This window comes from Anser anser (assembly GCF_964211835.1).
Source record: "Anser anser genome assembly, chromosome: 3".
In the NCBI taxonomy this organism is placed as follows: domain Eukaryota; kingdom Metazoa; phylum Chordata; class Aves; order Anseriformes; family Anatidae; genus Anser; species Anser anser.
This window is the reverse complement of record NC_139722.1, coordinates 4398921-4405015: the sequence shown is the minus strand read 5'-3', so window position 1 is coordinate 4405015 and position 6095 is coordinate 4398921. Positions and strand designations below refer to the sequence as shown.

At 40.3% G+C, this 6095-nt stretch overlaps 1 long non-coding RNA gene across 1 annotated transcript; it reads right to left on the bottom strand.

Annotated features, from left to right (window-relative positions):
- Positions 1–779: 779 nt before the first annotated feature.
- On the bottom strand, positions 780–5124 carry LOC310896218. Its single transcript, XR_014581290.1, has 2 exons — positions 3045–5124; positions 780–1750 (listed from the first exon to the last, which is right to left on the bottom strand). It is a non-coding gene; the product is annotated as an uncharacterized lncRNA (long non-coding RNA).
- Between the last annotated feature and the right edge of the window lie 971 nt (positions 5125–6095).

Below are 6095 nucleotides of genomic sequence, written 5' to 3'. Positions count from 1 at the left end.
ACATTTGGTTTCTCCTTCACATTTGTAACACTTGACGTAATTCAGGCCTATTCTCCTTACTCAGTGTTATATCTTGTCACTGTCTTTAGATCTGTACCAATTAATCCTTTTGACTCCAAATCCTTGCATAGGTTTCCTTCTCCAGGCCTATCAGAAACTTGCTGTAGTGTCAGGTCACTTCTCAAAAGGCATATCACAACACCCTTGTGGAGTTAATGCCTTTAATCTCATAGGTGCAAGCTAGAGTGGTTTGAAAAGAATCATTAACGATTTGTCAATCTTGTCCCCATTTTTTTTTTTTTCTATTAAGTTTCTGTGCAAATCTGGGCAAACTATTTATGTAACAGCTCTGTTCACCATGCATGCTTATGAAACAGTAAGGACTGGTATGTACCATAGCCAGCAAACTGTCATTCACATTTCAGTTTCACTTGCAAATTTGAGATGTTGACCTACTGCTTCACCTGTTTGCACTGGGGCATGCATACTTTGAGCCTTCCCCAGCTGGATTTGGAAGCTGACCAGAAATGCACTAGCTGATGTCCACAACTTGAACTGCAGGTGCATGCGAGCATAACTCTTTGGTCTGACTACATTTAAACTGAACTGAACATGTCCTGGGTACATTTCTGCGTATTGACCCTCACATTGTTAAATTGTTCACACAATCCCTCTCGTGATTTTGACTTATAACAATGCAGAGAATTAAAATAGTTTCCTGTTCTTCAAAACTCCCAACACATGCAGACAATAGTAACCACCTAGTCTGACTTCTTGAAATATGTAGCCTGGGGAATTTCACCCAGTGCTTCCCAGAGTGAATGCGTCTTGTAAGAAGATGGTTCATTAGAATCTTTGCTCTGCCTGAATAACAGAATTGTCCAAAATAATGGATAAAATAAAAGTCAATGTTAAGACATGAGGGGTTTGGGAGATGGGTTTAGGAGTCTTTTTCTCCTATCCTGAATATCAACTAGCTTTGTTCTGGGTGAAATATATCATTCTGTGCCTTAGGTTTCACATCCCTTGAAAGGATTCAAGATTCATCGGGTTTAGCGCAGTCACACCCTCCTCACATTGCTGTTCTTTATGTACGGAGTAGGAAGAGTTTGTGGAAAAACTCTCATAGAGAGTAAACAATAAAACACAGAAATAGTTTCAGAGTGGAGAATGAGGGAAAGGTGGAAAGTTTGGATCCCTCTATTCACATGTGCCAACAATAGAGGCTACACAGTTCCTTCCATTAGACAGCTGCTGCATCAGCTCTCACGCATAAAAGCTGTATAGTCAAATAAGTTTTTGCTGACCTAAATTCCCCTTGTCCTGTCACCAGCTCCCTGTATCATCAACACAAGGTACTTTCTTCAACTTCTGTCTCTCCATCCTTCCATTACTGCTGGTATGTCATTTGCTGCACAGATGTTTCTCCCAAGCCATTGCAAGGTTATTTTTCAAGTGACTTCCTCCAGCAGATGTTTTCCAGTTCCCAGGTGCATGTGTTGCCCTCTCCACTGAGCTGAAACTCAGCGATGCACTTGACATATTACAGTGCCGCGCTGTCTCTTTGAGCTGGAGGGTCTGCAACATTGCACACCAGTGACATCCCTCTGCTCCTGTCAGGCTGCTCAGTGATGGTTTCCCTCAGCAACAGGCCTCCTCGCTGGCTCTTCGAGTTACAAACTTGCTACCTTGGCTGCACAAAACAGCTTTCTATGGTGCCTGAAATGAACTTCTGTAATTGCTGTGGAGCCTGTGCCCAAAAGAAGAATTAAATACAATGTTTATTCAGGCAGCCAGGACCTATTTCCCTGCAGAGCTAAAGATGAAAGCCAGATGCAAGAGCAAAAGGAGGTCTATGAAGTAGTGCTCTGAATACAAGACTTTCTTCTTGCCTTTACCTGTGGAGTCAAGGTCATGTAATGATGTACAGTAGGAAAGTTGAATAAACCACAGAACTATTTCCTCAGAGCCCAGAACATAAGCCCATCTTAGGTCCTGTGGTAGATGGCTAAATATAGGTATTTGGCTCTCTCCCCCTCTGAAATCTCTGTTTTCCTGTAGTCAGATGCTTTCCTAACTTTCATCCTTTGGCATTAATCTAACTTTCTTTTAAAAATTGCAGGGGTGCAGACTGGCTTGTGATGCCAGCGCTGTTTGGTTCAGCTAATATCTGGGCTAGCTTTAGCCTCAGGCTGTGGAACAACTCATTGCAAGCCTTCTGTGAGACAAAATGATAAGTAGAATCTTTAATTATCATTTAAAAATGAATACTATATATCAAACTCAAAAGAAAACAGCATCCTGTATTTAATTAAAGAGAGAAGAAAACTTATGAAGAAATCTCCCCACCTCTTGCCTTAATTTCTCTCACCTGAACTCTTTCCCTATGCTCTCTCATTCTGGTGGCAATAGGCATAAAAAGATGGGGCCAAATCCTCAAAATGAGTCTGTGTAGAAAGAAAATCTTGGAGCATAAAGGGAGGAGGATTAGAGCTAATGGATGCTACCTATTCACATGCAGCTATAGTAGGCAAAAATATGAACAAGATTTTGCTGCTAACTGACTGTGTCAATGCAAAGGAAAGATGAACCGTCTCCTGTGGATACTTAAGTGGTGAGATCCTGTGTACTTAGAGTATTTCACAAAAAAAACAGTGGTTGCTGTCCCCACCAATCCTGCTGGCAGCAGCAGGGACAGTGCTCTGTTTCTCCACAGCATTTTTCTCTCTCTCTCTTAAACTGTTTTATGCGTTCATATTGAAGGCTTAGCTCTTTCTTCATCCTTGGATCAATAAAACTTGGTGGTTTAGCCCAGCACTGCTTAGCTACAGCAGAGGAAAACTTGTATGTAACTTGTATGTGTACTGCCAGGCAACCTTGCAGAAATGGGACCGAGACAAATGTCCTCCTAGACACTTTGGCTACATCTGTACTAGCAAGCTAAGCAGTGTTAGGATCCTTTCCCTAACCCTGAGGCCAGCTGGAACAGTCTGCTCCTCCCCCCCCCCCTTTTTTTTTTATATATATATATTAAACAACCTTACCTCCAGAATAAAATACCAATTTCCAGCTTGCCTAGCAGGGACAGTGCCTGGTCCATGCTGGCTCCTGAGCTGTGCATGGGAAATGTCTGGGACAACACTAGCTAGCCTGGACCAACAATGTGCCAGGAGCCATCTGACTGGTAGCAGAGACTGCCAGATTCCAGTGTTTGCTCCTGAGCACTGGTACTGGTTTGGGTACTGACACAGACAAAGCCCATGGTGAGCAGTTGGCTGTATATATATATATATATGTATACTAAGAAAAATAAACTGAGCTGTGTACAGGCATGGGTCTCCATCCTTTATCCCTTATCACCTGCACTGGTACTCAGGTGTTATAGTTTTGATCTGAATAAATCAGCTGACTCCTTATATGCTCGTGGTTCAGGGTTAGCATGAAAGAAGGACTTACACCAGTAAAATATTCTATTTTGGTGTGGTAAGAAAATTCAGTTGCACAGGTACAAGCAGTGTTATGTCATTTGGCTCCAGAAAAAAACTGTGAATAGCTCTACCTATTTATTAGTGTAGATTTATCCTTAAACACAGGTTTCTGTGGTTCTATTCTGATTGCCCAGTGGTAGGTTCCCTCCCACCTTGAGTCAGCTAATCCAGCTGTAGGGGTAGGTGGTCTGGCTGAAAACTATTCCTAGTAAAGAAGTGTATTTTTTTCTTTTGGGCTTTTATCAACAAATGACACTTGTTCACTGTCTTTTATTTTTATTTTTTATTTTTATTTTATTTTGAATGAAGGTATGCATAGAAGAGTAGGGAGAAAATAGGATAACATCACCCTGGACTTAGAACAGTTTAGTGTTTCCTGGAGCTAGAGTTTGGCAGAAAGAATGAGCGGTCACAAAGATGCTCTGGGAATTTTTATTAACTGCACCAACCCATGGTCTTGTACAGGATAAAATTTCCTTTGGACCCTCTCTACCAGACCCAACAAATTTATATGCATTTGTACAACAAGATTAGCACAGTACTAGGTCTTAATTAAACTGCCTCTCCCTTAAATAGGTTTCATTATCACAAGGGTTACACTGCTTCAAGGATTCAAGATGGCCTTGAAAGCATTCTGTCTGGCTGTGACAGAATCTCACAAACAGAGAACAAATAATAATTTTAATACTGAATTAAAGTTCTGCTCTCATATACAAATAGATCCAAACATGCATCTATTTTAACATATTTTTGAAATTGCATTATTAAATGTAAATATACATCACAAGTATAAAAAATCAAGACAATTCTTTCTTTAGGTAAGCTGCCTCCCACCTAAAGAACACTAGGATGCAAAAATAGACATCATTTGAAAAGGAGGGTTTGATTACCTTGGTTTGATACATATGCACAGAAATAACATTAAACTATAGCCAGATGAAAAGCTCCAGGTGTTCGAAGAAACCATTAAACTAAAAGGAAAAAAAAAAAAAAAGAGAGAGAGAAGGGGTAGTAGAACAGACAACAGTGAGAAACAAAACATTATTACTATTACTACTATTACTATCAAGCATATGTACAGAATTAAATCAGTCCTGTCAAAATATCAGAGCAGACAAAACAGCCTTACTTTTAACCCCTTTACACGAATATATCTTTGGTATCCCCACTGCTCCCCTTCTCCAGTTTTCCTGGAAATAAATAAATAAGTAGATTCATATATTCATAGATTTTTAGGGCCAGAAGGGACCTTTACAATCATCTTGTCTGAACCTCTCCTGAAGACATACTTTATAATTTTATTCTTGCATTTAGCCTATAACTTTTCTAAGCTACAATGAACCATTTCAAGCCATTTACAGTTCTGATTTAAGCACTTCAAGCAACAGAAAGTCCGCTCATATTTCTGGGTAAGCTTATTTGATGGTTAATTACCTTCACTGCTAAGTGTTTTATTGTTGATTTCAGCCTGAAATCATCTAGATCCAACTCCAAGATGAGGAATTTGGGGTTGCCTTTTTCTGTCAAATCACAGAGCCCTCAGCCCTTTATAAATAAATAGGAAATGTCCATCCCTAAAAGCCTTAGCCTTCCTCTCTAGTTCCTAAAATCACATAAATTTTGTCACAATGTTCAATCATCCTCTTACTTTTACAACATCCAGCAGTCTTTAAGCAATAAAGGAATCAATGTTACAAAATATCTAGAAATCCATGACAACCCACCTGTACCTTAGTCCTGAAAACACATGGCCTTCACTTTGTTTTGTGCCTACAAAGTTTGTCAAGTACTTTGAGAGCTTTGGATGAAAGCCATCTTATAAATGTACATTATTGCACTGTCATTATTATTGTGTTGTCACTCTGTGTTCGGCCTTTTAAAATTGTTTCAGCCTGCTGTAGCACTTGTGGTTTAATTTCCTTTCTTTAAACTAACAGCCCCATTGAACAAAGGAAGTAAATATGGGGACATTAAAAATAGACTGTTTTCTGTATTATTATTATTATTGCTGCAAGTTCACAGCTTACCCCATTATGACTCCATCTCATTACAACAAGTGCCAAGAATGTGCAGCAATAACAGGCTGAATTTGTGTAAAATAGGACTTTTGCAATACCAGTTGCTGGGGAAAAATATCCAAGGAAAAGCAGTTGGTAGGCAATGGTCTAATCCTTCTGGGTGTGCTGCTGTTCCTCAGACTGTAATGGGCATTGCCACACATGTGCTTGGGAAGGAGAGAGATCCCATCTGGTTCAGTTCCTACTAACCCCAAAGCTTCAAGGTGTGGGGAGCAGAAGGTAGAGATATCCAGACTGGACTCATAAGTGCTATCCTTCTAAGAACCAGATGCAATGAAGCTGGCACCATCATGTCCTCATGGGTATGCCGCTGGCCTGTGATCACCCTGGACAGGGTAAGCAGGGTCTAAAGCCTTGAGCTGGTGGTGCCAGCATGACTTCATGAGAAGCAACAAAATTTGCAGACTCTAAAGTATGCCCTGCATTGTGTGGTCTTTTCTTCTCTGGTTACCATGAGCTCAGACATTGCACTGCATGCTTTTGCAGAAGAGGAAGCCAAGGCAGCAGTTTCCTGATTATGCAGTTAGCT